The sequence below is a fragment of the Lissotriton vulgaris genome, chromosome 1_1 (assembly GCF_964263255.1).
Source record: "Lissotriton vulgaris chromosome 1_1, aLisVul1.2, whole genome shotgun sequence".
Taxonomy (NCBI): Eukaryota; Metazoa; Chordata; class Amphibia; order Caudata; family Salamandridae; genus Lissotriton; species Lissotriton vulgaris.
The window spans coordinates 890,048,628-890,070,797 of NC_141685.1; the positions used below are offsets into that span (position 1 = coordinate 890,048,628).

The 22,170-nt window shown below is 45.7% G+C and overlaps 1 protein-coding gene across 10 annotated transcripts in view; it reads right to left on the bottom strand.

Moving 5' to 3' along the window:
* Nucleotides 1-22,170, bottom strand: part of ATF7IP (activating transcription factor 7 interacting protein) — a 673,891-nt gene that overhangs the window by 430,259 nt on the left and 221,462 nt on the right. The gene's annotated exons all lie outside the window — the stretch shown is intronic.

Genomic DNA, 22,170 nt, shown 5'->3' on the forward strand with positions numbered 1-22,170 from the left:
CACGTATGCGAGTAGTTTGCGTGTTATTAATGGGTGTAGCTGCGGTCTGCTCTGAGAGATGTGCTATTTGTGGGGTTAAAGGCAAGTCATTAGTAACAGGGGGACCCTGTTGCTGTGTCTTTTTCTGTTTACCTGTACCCTGTTGCTGTGTCTTTTTCTGTTTACCTGTACTCACAAGTGGATCACTTGAGTTTGTTACAGTTTTTGGATTTTTAACGTTAAGGGTTGTACTAGCTGGGACAAAGGTGGGACCTATATTGGGCATTTTTAGCAATTTGAGAATGCTAGACGATATTTCATTTTGTGCCCTCTCGAATTTACTTAGAGCCTTTTCAATATTAGCAATCTGTTGGCTGATAGGTTGTAAGAGGGATTTAATCAGAATTTCAATCTCGCTCATAGATGGTATTTTCACGGAGGGTGTCTTAACTATGTGTCCTGTCTGCTCGTTGACCTGGATATTTTCTGCATTATTCTTGTTGTTTCGGTGTGCGTCTAGAGCCTGAGGGGGATTCGATGAGGGCCCGCACAGATAATTTCATTAGATTTCCCCTGAGTTGTTGTTTTCTGCCACATGTCTTTAATTGAGCGTTTCGGTTTGCCTAATAGGCAATGGTTTTTTTTCTTGAGATGTTTTGTTTTTCGTTTTTTCCGGGTACAATTAGGAATGATGGTTTGTTTAGAAATTTGAATTTCTGACAAGTGGGTAACCGTTGTGTGGTTCTCTATTAGTTGAACATCAACGTCTGGAGACGAAGTGTGCTCACGGTTTATGTTGTTTCCACCGCTGGTTAGAATTCACCGTGGGGTCAGTAAACAACGTTTTTGGTGTATTGTCTTTGACATGCGACCTTGGTAGGTCTGTGAAAGATTGCATCAGTAAGGATTCCTGCGATGTGGCGGTATCATCCATGTTTTGGGTATTATTTGTAGTATGTAAGGACAAGTTTGGGAAGCGCAAGTCTGTAGTCAAAGAAAGTCGCCTCTCTGTGTCCTGGATAGCATCCGCCACTACACTAATAGTTTTTTGCAGCATAATGTCTATGGCAGTAATAGTGGGTAGTGGTGTACTCACAGTTTTTAATCTGGTAGTAGATCTAGTGGCCATCGGGGTTTTCTGTGTTTTGGTCATCCTTGAGCAGTATTTTAGTTATCCACACGCCGTATGTACTTGACGTTAACTTGGTTAAGGGATCCCCACTGACGATCTTAGGGGGGTGGCCCGACCCGACCACTTCAGGCCCCTGAGGCCTCCCGCGCGCACCCGCGATGCGGATGTGGAGCCTTGATTTTAAACGCCGCCTGGCGCGCTGGATGACCTCCTCCCTTCCGGTCCCGGTGCAAAGGCAGCTGGGGATTGTAGTCAGGCTCCCTCACGCTCTCCCTCACTCATCAGCTGCTGTTGGTCTGCAGCGCCGGGGGGAGAGCGGAAAGCACACACAGGTCCGGGGATGCAGGTCGGGCTGATGAACGCAGTTATCAAGTATGCCGGTAAGATTCAATTGGGCAATTACTGTCCCTCGCTCCACCGATGTGGAGCCTTGACTTTAAACGCCGCCTGGCGCGCTGGATGACCTCCTCCCTTCCGGTCCCGGTGCAAAGGCAGCTGGGGATTGTAGTCAGGCTCCCTCTCGCTCATCAGCTGCTGTTGGTCTGCAGCGCCGGGGGGAGAGCGGAAAGCACACACAGGTCCGGGGATGCAGGTCGGGCTGATGAACGCAGTTATCAAGTATGCCGGTAAGATTCAATTGGGCAATTGCTGGTAAGCACTTGTATTCCAAACGTTCAACACAATATAGGCAATTAATGTGAAACCTACATGAAGCATAAGGAGTCCCCCATGCAGCTAGCCAACCAAAAACAGCCTTGGAAACATTCCAATGATTAATAAATGACAAACTTCCTGTGAGATAGACCACTTCCCTTTAAAGAAGCTCGAAACATTCCAGGATTTGATAGATGTATTCTATGGACGCTAAAAGAAGGGTCTGTGTAATAAGCTCCAAAAGTGATTTTTGAGACTTGCCTGCCATCAACTCTGTCTCCCTTCGACCAGAGCAGCCCTGTGCAGACTTCCTCCCAGCCAACGCTCCCCTGCCGAGTCCTCCTGCCGCCGCACAGCAATTACACCAGCGCCCGCAGTTGAGAAGAACTCGCCTTCACAGGGGGCATTGCCAGCGCGCATTGGAGGGCGTCATCAGCGAGCGCCTGGCGGCGCTACAAAGCGGGGGCACGCCCGGCCATCCGTGTATTCTATGGACGCTAAAAGAAGGGTCTGTGTAATAAGCCCCAAAAGTGATTTTTGAGACTTGCCTGTCATCAACTCTGTCTCCCTTCGACCAGAGCAGCCCTGTGCAGACTTCCTCCCAGCCAACGCTCCCCTGCCGAGTCCTCCTGCCGCCGCACCGCAATTACACCAGCGGCCGCAGTTGAGAAGAACTCGCCTTCCCAGGGGGCATTGCCAGCGCGCATTGGAGGGCGTCATCCGCGAGCGCCTGGCGGCGCTACAAAGCGGGGGCACGCCCGGCCATCCGTGTATTCTATGGACGCTAAAAGAAGGGTCTGTGTAATAAGCCCCAAAAGTGATTTTTGAGACTTGCCTGCCATCAACTGTTTCCCTTCGACCAGAGCAGCCCTGTGCAGACTTCCTCCCAGCCAACGCTACCCTGCCGAGTCCTCCTGCCGCCGCACCGCAATTACACCAGCGGCCGCAGTTGAGAAGAACTCGCCTTCCCAGGGGGCATTGCCAGCGCGCATTGGAGGGAGTCATCAGCGAGCGCCTGGCGGCGCTACAAAGCGGGGGCACGCCTGAACAAAGGGCGGGCCGTCTGTGGCCGTCCGAGGACGAAGAGGTCGGGTTGGGTCCACTGCCCTAACATCTCAGCTACATCACCAAGAAGGATATCGTTTAGTAACTGCTATGTACTACTGTGTACCTTGGGTGTAGTTATAGACATCTATAGTGGGTCATACAACTAGTACCAACTAACTGCTTTACCGTTATAAACCGCAATATGACCACGAGAGGCAGTAGAAGTAAGACTGCTGCGGGAGCAGCTTCAGTTCTAGGCCCAATAGACAGTTTTATAACTAGAACAAACGATGCTATCGATCTTAGCATTTCATTACTGCAGCGAAGAGTATCACGCGATTTGAGCATTGCTAAACGCTCCTCCTTAGGAAGCATTAAATTTGCCACAACCCCAGGTAATTCTAGTACAACACAATCAGCTACCGTTCACCCAAAACGACCCCTGTATACTAACAAATGAGGTCGATTTATCAGTGTCAGATTCCAGCACCAACTGTGATTTAAGTACTGATTTAGAAAGATCTCCAGCCCTCAATGTGGGCTCAACACCCGAAATTGTAGACGATACCCAAGAAAATGAACCTGTCAATATACAAGGGGGCGCAATCCCAAAACAAACTAAGCAACTGACTCTAGCGGCGACCCGGGCCTCTAAGAAACGCCAACGTGTGAGAGAACAGAAAAGCAAATAGACACCCAATGAAACACACCAACCCTTGGGGAACTCAGAAACAAACACAGGGGAGGAATATAAAGACAAATATGAGACTACTACAGATAGCGACCACCTGATTGAACGAATGGGGGATCTCCTAAGTATCTATCTATCACCAGTCGAAACCAGGCTTGCCCGACTGGAAAAACAAATTGAAGAACTAGTAGCCCTGAATAGGAAAACCGCATCCATTGCTCCCCAAAATAGTGCTGTGGTGTCAAACACTAGCAAAACACCTACTCTTCAACCAAAAACTATTTCTACCCCAGCACCTAAGCCGAAACAGAAGACTTCCAGCAATAATCCAACTGCTGTAAATAAACCTTTATCATCTAACAGTTCATCTCCCACTGGCAACACGAACACTCAATCTGCCACTAATCAATCAGGGAAGCCCCATATAGCATCCCAACAGGGATCACAGGTACTTACCCAATCCAATTACATGGCTGCAAGGACCCAGCAATCTAAGACACCGTATAAACAACCATACAGGTTAAGACAGATCCCTTCACGCATCACCCTCCCCCCTGAATGCGGAGCCTATGTACTTGTATTGGTAAATGTACCGACACTCAAACAAGAGCAGAGTGAAACCACTTCGTCTCTGAAAAATAAGATTCTACATTGCCTAAGTTTGAATTTTAATTTTCCAATGGAATGTGCCGGGGAAATTTCCCATACCCAAAGAGTAGGCTGGATAGGCCCTTTACGGAAAAAATAATATTGTGTAGCGATTACTTTTAAGAACCCTCAGTGGGCCGAAAAGACATTAGCTAAGGCCCTTCACCCTCTACATGGGAATTTAACACAACCCTTCTCCCATTAGGTTACTTTTACAGGCATTTGTTAAATACAAATAATAATATTCCACCTAATTTTACAAATGCATTTCCAGAAAGGTCCTTCCCCTCTGATACGTACCCCTCCATTTTTCATCAGAACCCCAAGTTTCTTTATCCAACAGGCTCGGTACAATGGCATCAGAGCCAAACACACATACTCCTTGCTATTCATCCTTATCTTTCTGAAACCTCTTACCAAGAGAATGGAGATAACCGATGGAGACAAGCGGCCCTGCCACTAGCTACTCCCTACAATATTCCGCCCTACAACCGATTTAATGCTCCTTCTGGGCTGGACTTTAATGACTGACTTCCCAGCCTCCACTCTAACTGGGAACCTCCACAACCCTCTAAAATAGGGAGGATTTTAACACCCTTAACATCCACAACATCTAGTACCTCGAAAAAAAGGTAAACCAGCTCACTCTAACCCCTGATACATCTAATCATCTGACAATAAAACACCATGAGACAGATGTTTTGATGTCCGTAGTATCGGCTCCCACTAACTTAGAATTAGTAGATCTTACAGTTGACACAAGTACTGCCGTTGATTCTACTTTATACATCGCAGGTCTCTCTGTAAAAAAGACAAATCCCAGTTTCCTAAGTCAGATCAACATGAGCGGTTGTATCTGCCTTCAGGAGACCTGGGCTATTAGGCCAATACACATAGCGGGCTTTAAAACATTCTGGTCACCTGCAAAGAAATCAACCTTTGGCAGAAATAGTGGTGGGTTAGCTACATATATTACAAACACTCTTTCTGTGGATGATGTACTTCCTCTAAGATTAGAGGATAATTTCCAGATCATAGTCCTAAAGATTACCAAACAAAAACTATATTTAATAGTAAACTTCTATAACAATCTCTCCCACACTGATTTGATTACCCTTCTCTCAGAGATCTCTGCAATATTACAAGATCAACGCACGAAATATATCAAAAAGTCATGTACGATAATCTGGGGGGGAGATTTTAACCTCCACCTATGCAGGAACAGCAATAATAATGATAACTGTGGCATTAGTGACGAGGCTGACAAAAATGCAACACATTTTATACACTCCAATGTGGGAGAAAAAATGACCGAAGTCATGACCGAATTAGAGCTAAGCTTTGCCAATGAAATAAAGATTGCATCAGTCCCTTTCCGCCCCACATTCAATGGTAGAGGTTTAATAAGTCTAATTGACTACATATTAATTACAGCATCTATGGGTTCTACCATAGAAGAATTTGAGGTTGTCAAAAATCCTCTGAGTGACCATTTTCCAAATACTATGGTTCTTTCTGAAATAAAAACAATTAAACCATACGATATTATGACTGTCTTAAACCAACATGAGCTAGCACTAGGCTCCCTGAACGGCTATACATTGAAATGGGGCAGTATCGATAAGGAAACAACAACTAGAAAAATAGTCACACATAATCAAGCTGACATCATAAATTGTCTGGATCCCATAACACAACCGAAGGAAGTCAAAGAGTTTTCTGGCGATTACAAAAAACATGCAAAAAGAACTAACTAGGACGCACAAAGAAAATCACCACAAAAAGAAAGGTTGGTTTAACTCAGCATGCACAAAGGTATGCACATGTTTAACCCCTTGCGTGTGGCGGGAATTCCCCGCCCATGCTGACTCCGCCTTGCGCGGGCGGAGTCATGACGGAACGGTTCCGTCATCAGCACAGCTCACTCGTAGCTGATGACGGAACCGCTCCGTCATCAGCATGCAAGGGGTTAAAGGAAGCTCTAAACAGAGATCACAGAGACCGAGCAGAAGTTAGCAGACTCAGAAAAGAGTACGCGGCTGCCCTAAATAATAGGAAAAAAGAAATGAAAGCTGAACTGTGGGTACGTCTCAGCCAAAGCTCGGAACTACAAGACAGCACTATGTTCTGGCAGGTAGTCCGCTCTCCCTTTCTAACAGATAAAGAAGACTCTCCATCAATTGATGTCGCCATAAGTGAACGGGAGTGGGTGAGACACTTCACAACAGTTTTCTGCAAAGACGCCACAACAGATACAGACCAATCTGATTTGACCCAGGTCATCTATCCAATAAACCTCAAGCTTTCCCACGAAGAGGTCCAAAAAGCTTTAAAATCCTCAAAAACAGCCAAAGCTCCGGGCCCGGACAGCTTTCCTGTTGGCATCTTTAAATACCTCCCGGATCTATGGACTCCCCTGTTGACCAACGTCTTGAATGCCACCATTGAAGTGGGCCTAATAGATTCCTGGAGAACATTGACACTGGTCCCCATATTTAAAAAAGGAGATCGAAACAGTCCATCGTGCTATAGGCCGATCTCCCTCCTGGACTCGCTCGGGAAGATGGCAGGGCGAATACTTCTCGATCGACTCCAGGAGTGGGCCACTGACCATAGCATCATCTCAGACATACAATATGGTTTCCGGGAGGGGCTAGGAACAGTCGATCAGGCCTTAAATTTGTCCCTACTCGCCGGTAAATACGTAGAAGCTAAGGGGTCCTCCCTTCATATGATATATGTTGACCTCTCCGCAGCGTTTGATTGCGTGGCACACTCAACGCTGTGGAGTATCATTTTGAAAATGGGAGTTCCTCCCCCAATAGTGGACTTTCTTCGAGAATTGTATACAGGTACTACAGGCGGGGTTAGAGGTGAGCTCACGGACACTTTCAGGGTGGAAAAGGGGGTCAGACAGGGATGTGTACTGGCCCCCTTTTTATTCACCCTTTATACTAATGGCTTAGAGGCTGCCATGCTCCAAGGCAGCAAAGATCTTCCTTCAATAGCACGTCGGCAGATACCAGCGCTCCTATATGCCGACGACGCTGTCATTTTAGCAAGAACACCAATCGAATTACAGCTGGCCTTAAATAGGTACTGTGCCTTCATGGCGAGTCTAAATTTGAAACTAAATGCAAAGAAAACTTACACCATGCATGCGGGGGGAAAAGAAATGGCAAAAATCGGACATTGTTTGTACAGGGTGAACGTCTGTACAGGTCTACAACCGATCCCTACTTCGGGATTGTTATTGACGAGAAATTCAAATGGAACCCAGCTATCAACGCAAGGAAGCTTTCATTCCTGCGAGAGACAACTTCGTTAAAAATGTTTTCGCAAAGACTGGGGCAGCGACCACCTAAAGAACTGTTACAAAATATATAACGCAAAATGTGTAAGCACGGCAAAATACGGGGCAGGCATATGGGGCTTTGCAAACGTGGATTTAATACAAAAAGTCGAGAACACCCTTTTGAGATACTTGTTGGCGGTTCCTAAAAGCTGTTCCACCTATGCCTGCCACACAGAACTGGGCATTGATTATATCACAGACATCATAAAATTACAACCAGTGATGTTGTGGCGTCAAATATGGGTCACTGAGCAATGCCAACTAACTAGGGCAATCATCCAAGATATCTTGACACTTGATCACTGCAAGAAAATTAAATGGTTATCCTATGTTAAAGCGCTATTAACAGATTTAGGTTACAGGAAGTTTTTTGATCAACCGTTATTGATAAATGAAATCTCAAAAAAGGATCTAAAAAGAGAGTGCCTTGTACACCTACGCCAGTTACGATTACTATCTGAGATTCATAAACCATCTGTTCAACATTCCTTACTAGCGCAGACTGTTTTTACCATTGAACCCTATTTGAACTCCAGTTTAACACAATATGAAAAAATGCTGCTTACCCGTTTTAGATTTGATATGTTCCATTTACTGGTTGCTTTTCCAAAGCAAAATGTCTGGTCATCTACACTCCCCATGTGTCCGTGTGACTTAGTGTCTTTACAAACAACAATACATACAACGTTATTCTGTACATTTTTTACTGAACCACGCAAACGCTGGATACTGCCCATTTTGAAAATCTGGGGACTTCGACAGTGCCGCACTGCATATCTGGCACTCCAGTATCTTGAAAATGAAAACTATGCTAAAGCGATTGTATGTTTTCTCAAATTTTGTATTCGTCATCGTACAAACCTTTGAGTACGAATCATATATTAGCTCTGCATAAATGAAAGTATGCTAGGAATAGGAAATCTGTACGTTATGATAAGGTCGAAAATATATAAACTAAGACGTCTTTTTTAATTGCTTTTTTAACAATTGTATTTTTATATCGGCTTTCAACCTTTGTAAACTTTGCAATTCGCTTATTGTGAACTTTTATGGTGTTTCTTTTTAAACTACCGAATAAAGTTATTATTGAATTGAATTGAATTGATAGATGTACATTTGTAACCCTTTTACTGCCAAGTTGTTTGCGTACCTTTGCGTCAAAATATTTTTTTTCTAAATTGGCATTAAACTGTTTCAAAAAATGTGCCAAGGGCGTGGTGATAGATGACTGTGAGACACTTTTCGGTCTCTCCATCCCCCACCGATGAGACGACCTGTTTTACCACTGACACTGGGGTAATGTCAACTTCCCACAGCACCCATCAGCAGGGGGTAGTAACTGTGCCCTACCCAGCCTAGTGCTGAGGCATGCAGCTCCGGGTCACTGCCGCTCAGAGCGGAGATCAGTTGAGGGTCCCTGGGCAAGGACCCTGATAGCGTAAAAGCGATTGCATGCATGTAGGAGGAGCTTTTACCGGTCCCTGCACCATATGTGTACTCTCCACTGGGAGGAGCGTGGTAGAGTCATACCCCGCCATCCTAGCGCTTGGACTCCAGGGGTGACTGAGCCTGCTTGGCCCTACAGCCAGCCTACTGTCATGACGTGGTGCCTGCGAACAGCCTGGGCCCAGCACCATGAGGTAGGTGACTTCACGACCAGCTACCTGCTCTGCCAAGGTGGTGGGCTGAAGGCTGCATGTTGACGGGGCTTGTTCAAAAGAGAACCACAGGGGATCCGAGCCTTCAGGGAGAGACCCATTCCTATCTCACCCCACGATCTGGGTTGCTGTGGCCGGTACGCAGCATGGACAGCCCTTGCTTCCTAAGCACTGCGAGTGCTGCTGGGCCACGCGCAGCACCCAATTGCCTTACCACCTTGACACCTCCACGGCCTGGTAGTACAGCAGTGTCAGTCAGGTGTGCCGTCCCTAGGAGATATAAGAGCAGGGTCCTACCCCGGGGCACTTGGGACTGCTTGACGGAGATTGAAACAGGGTGGGCCCAGACTAATGTGACTTGGATCAGTGACTTGGGTCTTGCCCGTCAATGCCCATCTCCTGTGTTTGCTTTGGCTGGCTGGTGGGCCCGGAGGGTCGGAGGCCCCCCGCCTGGCTAGAGCACGGCTGACCCGGGGCCCCTCCTGGCCTGATAGAGTTCCTTTTGGGGCGTGGAACTCCTGGGCCTTACGGGCTCTGACCAGCAGAGAGTGGATCTGAGGCTTGGGCCTCGTTCACCTACCACCAGCTCAAGCGGCACATGCAAACCCTGATACCACAGGGTAAAATCACTGGTCAATGTCCATGCTGGGGAGAGCAGGCGCCACCGATCCTCTACTTCAGCTTTCTAGCCCAGTGGGCCTGCTGCACATCAGTGAACCCTTGCAACTCTGGACATGACAGCAGCGCTCTCACAGCGACACCTGTCTACCGCTTAGGGGGCCCCAGAGACTTCAGGATCGAATATCCTGATCTGGACAACACTCCATCTCGGGCAACGAGAGGGCTCCAACAAAGACTATTACAATGTAGAAACCAAGCTTCATCTGGATGCTGAGCTCTCCCCGACTCATTCTCCCCCTATACAAATCATGATGAATAAAAATAGTATCATTCATTGCCTCACCGCGTCCCCCGCTCACAGTGGCCGTGGCTAATTCTCTGCTTCTGGACTCAGAATTATGACCGCACTAGCCTTTCTGATACGGACTGGTCCCCAGCCAGAGGTAATGGCTACAGGAAGGGGGACAAAGGAATGCTGGCTATAAGAAATACTCACTAAACCCGGAGTGACAAAGGGGGGAGACTCCACAACGCCCTCAATGACTGAATCCACATCAAACATAGAAGACCCAGGCGCCCCATTAACCACTTACTATTTGGAGGCTCTTTTCACCTCTCAGAAAGTACCTCCAAACCCTCCAAAAAGATCTTCCTAGTGCTATCAGAGAGGTCCGCAGAGACCTGGAGAGCCTTGGGGACAGAGTCTCCACCCTGGAGGACCACAAGGCAGGCAGTGATGAAGAGATTGAGCAGCTCCAAGAGGAAGTCATTCACCTAAAAGATCAACAGATCGACTTGCAACGTCATGCTGAGGACTAGGTCCAGATGCAATAATATATGCATCAGAGCTATCCCGAGCGGGGATGAAGGAACCAACACCAATTAGTTTGTTACCAACCTATTCAGATGGATTCTGGCTGCTTCATCGGAGCATGAAATCAAAGTGGCTAGGGCAAACAGAGGGGGCCCCAAACGACTTGCCTCGGCGCCACCAGTGAATATTTTAGTTTGTCTCCAACATTTCCAACTATCTGACCATTCTCCTGTGCCCCTCACACTGACACTTTCATCATTACCTTCTACACCTCAAACCTGGTGTATGCAGGAAACCCTCCTCCATAGGCCTGTGGATGTCCAGCAACTTAAAGCATTCAAAAATGTCTTAACTATAAACAACACTCCAGATGTTTCCATCTCTACAATCTGGGAAACTCAGAAGGTAGTAGTTAGGGGAAAACCGAAAGCTTCATCATCAGCGGACAACAAGCTTCGCTGAGGCAAGAAAGCAACTGACGGGACAAGTACAGGAACTCAAACGAATACACAAACGCACTGGCGCCCTCAGAGTCGGGCTTCAACTGGAAGCAGCCCAGACCCAGCTAGCAGGCATTGACCTCGACAGGGCAGAAGATGGAGCTCTTAGACTTTGCCATTCCTATTATATCAGGGGATACAGAGGTGGGCAACTTCTAGCTAATAGGTTGAGAGGGCAAAGACAAACACTGGTTGTCCACACTATTATTAAGGAGGACGGCTCTGAACTAACTACTACTATCGCTTCTGCCTTCTATGAGGATCTCTATGCAGAGCAAACCCTTCCAGCTCTCGGTCTTCAAAATGCCCACACTCCAAGACTAACCACGGAACAAGCCAAAGAACTAGACCGCCCGGATTCCGGTGGCAAGCTCATCTCAAACATCGCTCGAGGTCTTTGGTCAAGCGGCGTGATTTCAGGTAAATGTTCAAAAATCTCTGGCTATTTAACTTTCACTCTCACTGACTTCTGAAGCAAAACTTTTGGGTACACATCATATACAATGGACGGCCACTTCCATCCCCCACCTAGGTATTTAGTTGCCCCGTACGGCTAAGGTGACTGCCTCCCTCAATTATAAGGCACCCATCAACAGAGATTTCTAGGTAAAAATGAAAATGTTGCCCGAGATCCGGTTTCTTTTTCAGGCGCTGCCAGTTGAACATCCAGCTGGGACTATAAAGTCCTTGCAACAAGACATACACTGCTTCGTGTGGGCTGAAGTCCACTCCTGTATTCAGAGCGATGAGAGCAATGGGCCCCCAGGGGAGGGTGGGCTGGTCATCCCAAACCGAATGCAGCATTACGTACATATGTAAGTCCCGTTCCTATTTGAATGGTCACGGGAGGAATCTAAAAAGCATTGGCTTTTCAAGGACAGAGCCATTGTGGGTCATTATTGGTGGAAAATTCCTTTCCTTCCCAAACCAGCCCGACCGGGAAGCCTCTATTCCTCACCGATTACTAAATCAACCCTAGAGGTCTGATCAAATAAGCATAGTGAGAGGCTGGGCGTAATTTCCATCCCCACTGAAGCCGATCGTGGGTAAATTGGAGTTTGCCCCTGGGCTAAACCCAATAGAGTTCCACCATTGGCATGAAAAGGCTTCTGTTCTATAGGCTGTTTGTTCAATAAAGAAGACCCCATGCCGTACAACCAACTTCGTATGGACTTGATAATCCCCTAATCCGAAACATTACACTACACTACTTTCAAATCTGCCATTGGATAATGGTGCCTACACTGCATCCTGGTGCCCAGCGCCCCCTTCCCACATTTGAAAATTGGCTTCTGTCCAAAGAGTTGAACAGGCATCTGATCATACATTTACATAGCCTCCTACGGCCTCTGCTTCCTTAGACTAAATCTACTCGTCAGAGGCACTGGGGAGAAGTGTTGGGTCGCTCCATGACCCGAAAGGACTGGGACAATATATATTCTCTAGCACGACAGCACCTGCAACACAGCAAGCATAAAAATGATAATAAATAGTTGCACACTGGTATCTCACACCAGTGTGCCGCCACAAGGGCAATGCCAGACACATAGCAAATTGCGGGTGTGGCTGTGACTCACCAGGGACTTTGCTTCATTTACGTTGGGAATGTCCGACACTTACAGGCTACTGGGCACAACTACTAGATGACGTAAACAAACACCTCGACACCCAGATGTAGGAAAGTGCCCCTTTTTTGCAGGATTGCTTCCCACTTCTGGCCTGATGTTGGTGCTCTTTGACTAATGGTACCCTGGGTTCCTTCTAACTGGGTACCAAGGGCTTATGATCTTTTACTAAAACTGTACTGTTGAAAACCCAGCTGGCAACTCTGGGCACATGTAAGTCCCTTGGAAAAGGTACCATGGGTACAAAGGGCACTGTGACCAGGGAAGGCTTCTAAGGACTGCAGCACATATTGTGCCACCCTTAGAGGTCCTGTACTTAAACACATAAACACACACACAGCCCTTGCAGGCTGCGTGTTTTGGTGCAGAGAAAAGTGAAGAGTTGACATTTCACACATCCCTGTGTGCCATGCCTACAACCCACTGCCTATATAGGTAAGCCACTCCTCTAGCAGGATTCACTATACCACTGGTGAGGGTACACATGCATGAGCCCTGTAGCCCTACAGTGTCTAAAACTATTCTTATGTAAAATCAAAAGGAGTGGAAGAGTTGTTTGGGGTGGGCAAAACCAAAACTGTAGTGAAACCCTCAGTGTTGTTCCGCCAAAGGTATGTCTCCCATTGGTGTACTTAGCCACTCATCATTACATCATTGGGTCTTTTCCTCGACCAGGAGGGATTGTCTCTTGAATGAGACCATACTGGAACCACCATGTGAGAAAAAAAAGTTTAAAAATACCTCCTACCTTTAGAAAGGACGTACTTCACTAAGATCATCAAAGTTAGTGGTATGATTTAAAAAATCCGGGATGTGAAAAGAGGTATCAGGAGCCTCTCACATCAATCTCTGGAAGAACCAGGTCAATATGTTCCAGACAACTTTACGCCCTATGGGTCGATGGCTTTCATCAGGACCAAAAGGTTGTTTTATAGGATCCCTTGTTTGAAATCAAATTAAATCAAATGGGACACTTTCCCGCCAACCTTTGAAGTTTTTTTCTTCTTTTTTTGGTCATATGGAACTCTTGGTCGAGTCATACAGAGAGGTAAAAAGACATGGAGAACAATGTCTTATGTATTAGAATCTAGTACTGATGTCCCCTATTTCTAATGTTGCGTGCACCCAATGATTTCTATCAGTGTTTATTTTTCCTCCATTATATGCGAACATCTTCAACCGTTTGGGGGTTGTTTGTCTATGTGAGCAAATGCAATAATTGCTCATGTATTACATACTAGGATGAATCTTGATTTGGGGGGCTATATTATCAAAGCCTCCTCTATGCAGATTTTGGACAACTTATGCTGTGTAGATGCAACTTAACTCTTAAAAAGCAATGTTTTTAGCTGTTTCTTAAAAGATAGTCGGATCAGTGGATGCTCTCAAGAGTCGCTGGAAATTTGTTCTATGCTTGAGCACCCAGAAGGCTGAAAGATTTACCACCCCTGCACGCCAAGCGTACTTTAGGGGTGCAGGCAAAGTTAGCAGAGGATGATTTTAGGGCTCTAGTAGATGCGTAGCGACAAGCACGCCTTCTGAGGTATCTGGCACCCTTACCATGGAGGGCTTTGAAGAAAATTGCCATGGCCTTGAATTTTATCCGCTCCTTCGCTGGAAGCCAGTGTAGGGCCTTGAGATGAGACCATATGAGACCTAGGTTTCAACCTGAGAATCACCCTAGCCGCTGCATTTTGAACCACCTGGAGGCACTGAAGGAGGTAGTCCGGTAGGCCCAAGTAAGGGACATTGGCATAGTCTAATCTAGACTTAACCAGCACCTGAACTACTGTCTTCCTGGAGTCCCGTGAGAGGAGCGGGAGGAATTTTTTCAGCATACAGAATAAGACAAAACAGGTTCCCACCAGGGCCTGAAATTGAGAGCTCACGGGAGGGCGTTATCAGTGTAGATGCCCAAATATTTAACTGTGGATTGGGCAATACTGGGGAGGGGGGGGTGGGGGGGATATTTTCTCCGGCTAACATTGGCGCCAATTGCTCACAGAAGGCTGGCCAAAGAAAACAATCTCTGATTTATCAGGGTTGAGCATGAACTGGTTATCCTTCAGCCATGTGAGGCAGGTTCTGATTGCGTCCCCATCTTAGTCTGTGCCTTTGTCGAATGAAAAAAACAGCCGAGTGCTGTCAGCATATGAAATTATCTTGGCGCCATTTGCCTCCGCCAGGGGTGCTAGATGCAAAAATAACAGTTGATGGACAGAATGCAGAACAATGTCATACATTCACCCCCGTACAGAGATCTGGGCCTAAATCCATCGTTTTTTTTGCACTCCACACCGCCCCAGTTCAGACATGGCCATATGCAAATCAGCCTTGACCCTGTGCCTCATGGGAACAGTCCAGCCCGAACTGCCAAGCCATGTCTTTCCTGGACCGGAATCAAGCATCCTAGGACCGGTTTCTGGCTATCAGCCGTCTTCAGCCAGGATAGCTTGACTCCAGTGGTGTGGAGAGCATGGGACTCACGTCTGAGCATACCCGTCCCACTCGGGGTGACAAATGCAAAAATAACAGTTGATGGACAGAATGCATAACAATGTCATACATTCACCCCAGTACAGAGATCTGGGCCTAAATCCATCGGTTTTTTTGCACTCCACACCACCCCAGTTCAGACATGGCCATATGCAAATCAGCCTTGACCCTGTGCCTCATGGGAACAGTCCAGCCCGAACTGCGTGTTGAGTGCAAAAACATTGGATTTAGGCCCAGATCTCTGTACTGGGGTGAATGTATGACATTGTTCTGCAGTCTGTCCATCAACTGTGGTTTTTGCATTTGTCACCCCGAGTGGGATGGGTATGCTCAGACGTGAGTCCCATGCTCTCCACACCACTGGATTTAAGCAATCCGGGCTGAAGACGGCTGGAATGCCAGAAACCGGTCCTCGGAAGCTTGTTTCCGGTCCAGGGAAGGCATGGCTTGGCAGTTCGGGCTGGACTGTTCCCATGAGGCACAGGGTCAGACTGATTTGCATATGGCCATGTCTGAACTGGGGTGGTGTGGAGAGCAAAAAAAAGATGGATTTAGGCCAGGATCTCTGTACTGGGGTGAATGTATGACATTGTTCTGCATTCTGTCCATCAACTGTGGTTTTTGCAGGGGTGCTAGAGGCAACATACATAAATTAAAAAGAGTTAGACTCAAGGTAGAGCCCTGTGGGACTCCTACCTGCATACTGGGCAAGGGGTTGTAAGGGGGGCCTGCCCCTGATCAAGATCATCTTTGAGATGTTACGTCATCTCCAGCAGAGCGGTTTCAGAACTAGATTTGGCCCTAAAGCCAGATTGAGTGGGGTGCAACAGATTGTGACTTTCCGCGTAATCCATGATCACTTTATTAACATGTTTCTCCAACACTTTGGAGAAGGCCTGGAGGAGGGAGACAGGCCTATAATTTGTGGGAACATTCGAATCCGCATTAGTTTTTTGTTGTTGTTTTTTTTCTTATTTTTTGAGGAGTGGCAGAATTTTTGCCTGCTTTGAAAGTGGTGGCACAATGCCCGTTGAAAGAGTGGAGTTCAGCACCTTATTGGTTGGTTATGGTGGCTGCTAGGGCGGGTACTAATTTAGCTGGGCATGCATCTGCTGGCAAGCATACATGAGGCCCATGAGGTATGCAAGTGAGTCCCCAGATTCAATAGCGGGAAGTGTAACAATGATGGCCTTTCTGAGAGTGCCGGGGGAGAATGGGGCCCGATTATTTCATCATAGATGCGGGGTGAAGGCATGTCACCCCCAGTCTCCACAAAAACGGACTGATGGATCATCATTATTTTGGCTCGTCCATTCTGCCAATAGCAGGGCTTCCTTACTGACTGACTTCGTTGCCATAAAGGACTTTACGATACTAATAATGTCCTTGCCCTTATTATTAATGGTCACAATCATAGTCTGCAAATAGCTTATCTTGGCCATTTTCACCAATAATGAGATTTTAAAGCTGCCTTATAGATGATCTTTCCGTCCGAAAGATAATGATTGTGCCACTTTCTTTCGAGGCCTTTGCATTTCCAGACTCTCAAGGACTGATTGAACCAAGGAGCAGAGTGACAGATCCTCCTTGAAGTGTGTAAGGTCAGAGGGGCGACTGCATCAATGTTAATCCTGAGCCATGATTCTAAAGCACAGGCGTGCAATTCAGGATTGTCCGAGAGAGAAGTGGCAGATGAATCAGTCACCCCCTGAAGAGATGGCAGAGATATATTTTATTGAGGGCTCTATAGTTATAGTCATTTGCTTTCATCCCAAGTGGGACATGCTTCCCTGTGTCTGATATCTTAAAATTAACAAGGAAGTGATCTGACCAGGTCAAGGGGATTGGAGGGTACGTTTCCAGTTCCGTATTACAGAAAATGTTATCCAAAAGGTGTTACAGCTTACGTGTAGGAACAGAGATGAGAGGGATTAGATTACAAGCTGCCATTATTTCCGACAAGGCAGTAACATGAGGTTCCAAAGGCTTATCCATCTGTAAGTTCAGGTCCCTGAAGATGAGAACGTGTTTATATCTGAGGGCAAGCGGTGTAATACATTCCTAATGAAATTGCTAGATGCGCCAAATGGTCTACAGATGAAAAACCCGGCAATGCATTGGTGCGGTGAAAGAGTACAGCAGAAACCCAGGCATTCAGCGCCTTCCACTGTGTCTAATAGGATAGAGGTACACTCCAACTCCTGCTTGAAAAACAATAGCAACACCACGCCTTTCCTTACTGAGTGGTCTCTCCTCGTGATTTTATAACCTGAAGGAATGGCAGATGCAATGGTGGGGTTAGGGAGTCATAGCCATTTTTCGGTGAGGAACAGGAGGCTGGGGCTCGCATCTAGTAAAACGTTGTGTATTTGTGCCTCATGTTTTTGCAAAGATCGTGTATTAAGCAGTATTGCTTTACAATGCTTCCCCCGACTCCCTGAATTAGCTTCCTTCTTACTCTGGGCTGGCCCCATGTGTGGACCTTCCCAGATACTACCGGAGTCCAATGGCAACGGGGGCAATGAGAAGTGACTCCATTGTCAGTACTAGCCGCTGTACCCAAACTCGTATCAAAGGTGCCTAAGCCGAGCCGTACATTACGTCCGGGCAACATGGCCGGTGCAGGCCGCCTCTGGGATGCTGACGGACACAGACTGGCTTGCCTTTGCGCTCAGCATCTCTGCTTTTATGCATCTGAGACTAGAGCACACACCTCCCAAAAGCCCGCCCCCAACTTCCCGTAGCTAGCAGCGTTCTTAAGAAAGTGCAAGATGCGCATGCAAATTCACATACAGATTCAGAGCAGGACTTTAGTATACAAATTAATTACGAATTGCAAGGCTTCTGCAGTATACCTTAGTTCTGTTATAGAAGGTCTTCATAGGTCTGGGCAGAGGCATAGTATTACTATTCCTTTCATTAAAAAGAAGCCATAAATTCGAGATTGTGGAGACGTTAAGAGAGCCACCCTACAGTCGTGGCTTCCCCTTTATGTTAGTCCTTCAGTGTGCACTCCACGACTAGTCCTCTCCAGACTGCATCTTAAAGCAAGTGGGGAAAGCTGCCAGCTTTTATAGCACTGTTCCTTGCCAGGTGTTCCCAGTAGGTAAAACAGGAAGACGGGTGTGTGTTTTTCAATTTATCATGACCAAGGGGACGAGTGGTTTTGTCATGCCCTAGGAGGACTTCGAATGAGGTTATCTGACCTTGAAACAGAGGTTTATGTTTGCTGGTGCCCTTGGGGTATCTACAATAGAGACCACCTTATGTAGTACTGTTCGAAAGTCATTGACAATGTACTTTTGTCTAAACATTCGGTTCTACAGGTGTAATGGAATTTTTTTATCTTATAGAATGATCATGAATTCTATGGTGGTTGAATGCAGGTATCATTTATCGAGATCAAAAACAAATGAGCAGAAAGATAGGAGCATTTTTCAATCATGACCCCGGGGGACTTAGAATGATGTTATTCGATCTAATAACTAAGGTTGATATTCACTTGTACCCCTAGGGTATCAGAATTCGCAACAAACTCATGTACTATTTTAAAGTCACATGTAATCATTTGGTTCTAAAAGTGTAAAGGAACCTTTTGATCTAAAAGAGTGATCACAAATTAAATGGTGGTTGAATGTAGGTGTCACTAATCGTATGCAATGTACTCTAAATGTTGTTAAAGTGTTTTCTTAGGAGAGAGATACGTTTTTCGAGTCTCTTGTTGTCTTGTTGTCTATTCACTTAGAAATTCCCGGGGAAGTATGTAATCTTGATGGGCGCCCATTTCAAAAGACTAATGCCCAAAGAATATGGTCGATGAGTCCTTTGTGGGCTGTTCCTAAATGGTAGACCCAACGCTGTTTTTTGTAGTTCTTTCAGCATGTATGTACATAACTTGGGGTTTCATAAATCATCCACCTCAAATCCTCAGTTGAGTGTTTTGCGGTGATGAAATGGTTGCTCGTTTTTGTTGTTGCTCTGTCACACCTTATTTTGCTTCTGCTCTCACAAATGCGTATCTTGACTTTTGTACAGGTCATGAATATATATCTTAAGCTGAAAGGGTAGTTGATCATGTAGATAGCGTGTGATGTATTACTATTTGTGTCTCTCTTCAAAGTCCATATCAAATTTGGTGTGAGCTGTAGTACTTTTGTTGTTGTTAGAGGGCAAACTGAGCAGTTGCCACATGGATAGTGTCCTGTAATGAAAGGAAGTCCTAGAATTGTTGAAATTGTTTCCTGACTTACAACTTTCTTCTTTAGTCGGGTGTGAATTAGATGATCCCTATTGTTCTTTTATAGGCAAAGAGTAGTATAGGCCAATTCAAACTGCCCAAATTTACTATTCACCAGTCCTTACATACTAGGTTTTTAAAGAGATTAGATGCTGCATTAAATGTTGTTACACGTCAGTGTTTCCTGTTCTTGAGGTTTTTCTTTATTTTGCACGAGTACCTCTCTATGTTGGTTCTTTGCCCTTTTAAAACTTTTTGTTAAGATAGGTTTAGGATAGTTTCTAGATTTTAGTTATGGCCTCCGCTTGGCTTTGAAAATCTGTCTTCTTAGTACAGTTACGTCTCAGGCGGAAGTATTGGCTGTAAGGCAGGTTTTCTTTTAGAGACAGAGGGTGGAAACTCTTGTACAGTAACAGGGTGTTCTTAGCTGTTGGTTTGTAATATGTCCTGGTGCTGATCCGGTGATTCTCGGCAAAGAGGGTGATGTCTAGGAAGGGAAGAGTGGTGTTGCCTATCTGGCTGGTGAACTTCAAAAACCATTTGCATATATTCAGCAATGATACAAAATGATGCGCAGATGTTGTATCTCATTCCCAGATAATTAAAAAGTCATCAATAGAACGTTTCCATAGTTTTATCCCATGTTGGTATGGGTTGGTGTTTGTTAGGACATTCTTTTCCTCAAAATCACTGACTTAGAGTCTCCCCCAGGCTTGGGGCAAAGGTACTGCCCATCGAAGTCCCGTGGACTTGAAGGTACAGTGTGTTTTTGTACTTAAAGTAGTTTTCAGTTAATGCCAGTCTAAAGCATTCCAAGACAAAATCTCTTGGAGTTTTGTATTGCCATTCTGTTTTGTAGAGTATTTGCTCTATGGTCTTTACTGTGGTACTCTGTGGCAAGCTGGTGTACAAGCTTTCACTGTCAAGTCCAATGAGTAACCTCTGGGTCAAAAGGAAATCTTGTAGTATCCTCAAGACATCTGAAGTATCTTTTAGATATGTGGGTGTCTTTTGGACTATTGGTTTGAGAAAATGGTCAGTGAACAATGGAAGTGCCTACAAAATGGGGCTAATATCAGAGATGATTAGATGACCTTGAAAGGGGGAGGGGCCTCTGTTTTTGTGCATTTTCAGGAGGGAGTAAATGTATGGTTTGCATGGTTCTCCTGCCTCTTTTTCAGATATACAGCTCATTAGTTCAGCTTCTGCTACAATGATGCTGATGGTTCTCCTACTTCGGTCTGTCTGTCTTCTGTGATGACTCAGTGTCTTGCGTCACTGAGAAGGTCCCTGCATTGTTTGTCATAATCTGTTTTCTTCAATAAGGCTATTCCCCTGCCTTTGTCTGCTTGTTTTATTATAACATTCTCATCTTGGGTCAGAACTGTTAGGGCCCGTCTTTCTGCTGTAGTCAAGTTGTTAAATTTGTTAAATGGTCTCATTGAGGAGTTGTCTATGTTTTAGATTTCCTTAAAGATGCCTTGCTCAAAACGGCCCCAAAACAGGCCCGAGCAAAGACTGGCTCCGGGTTGCATGCGGAAAAGGAAAAAATTGACGAAGACGCGCCGGGGTGGGGCTTATGTGACCTCGCTGACGTCAAATATGCGGACGACGCCTGGGCGGAATTGCGTGGTGTCACGCTGCCCTCGGCGTGCAGGGATGCTGTGCCAAAAAGTTTCTGGATCCAGTCTCACGCCTGGGGATAATTCTATGTGAAAGAATCTGCGGCTAGTAGTCTCCATAAGATTCAGTCCTACTACACAGATCTATATTTAACACTGCGGTTTGTGGGGTTGGTGGGGGGCTGGGGGATGGTTTAGGGATTATTGTGTGTATTCATAGTTGCAAAGAGATTGATCAATGCTGCACTCAACCAATCTGTTTGTTTAATGTGTCATCACTGTCTTGAAATCTAATAAAGAGATTTGGACCATAAAAAAATGTGCCTCTTCGTACAGCCATACAAAATAACTTTAGGGGTAAATTCCAGGCTTTGCACTGGTGCACGGCGTGAACATCTTTTTTGCGGTTTTAAGATACAATGAAAAAAATGGAGAGTTAATTCTATCCTCAAAAAATTGGCTCAATGTTCTCTTGAATTTTTCAAATGGGCACACAGCAGTGCCAAAATGCTAAGAGGAATGTTGCCCTGAATGTCTGAACGTTGTTCATGCAAAATATATCTGGATTTTCAAAGGAATCTAATCTGCAAAATCACTTATGTAATACTAGTGCAGATCCCTATCATGGCAGAACCTCTGTTTGACATACAAAACTCATAACTATACCGAAAAGATAATAGGAAATGTACTTACTTCCATTCAAGGTCTGCATTGTAGGAATCGTATTTGACATCATAAGTTAGAGTAACTGCCCAACACATTTGCAGAGGAACTCAGGAACACTTTCCATTTTTCATAGTTTAAACTTATAAAAGTACATCTCACAGAATTTGGAATACACATAACGTATAGTTTCTTACTTGTTGGTGTAGTTTTGCAGCTTGAAGACCTTCTGGATTCACTATGCTGTGCATTATTCCACCATCTAGTGGTTGGGTCCGGAATTGTAGTCTTTTTTCGTGGCCCAAGTGGGCGTCGAAATACCACCATTTGGTGTCCTTCGTGACGTCGACATGGTTCCTCCGGAAGCTCCCACCTTTGATCGCCATCTTCGGATTATTTTTTCTTTTGTGTTACTCTTGATCTTCCTC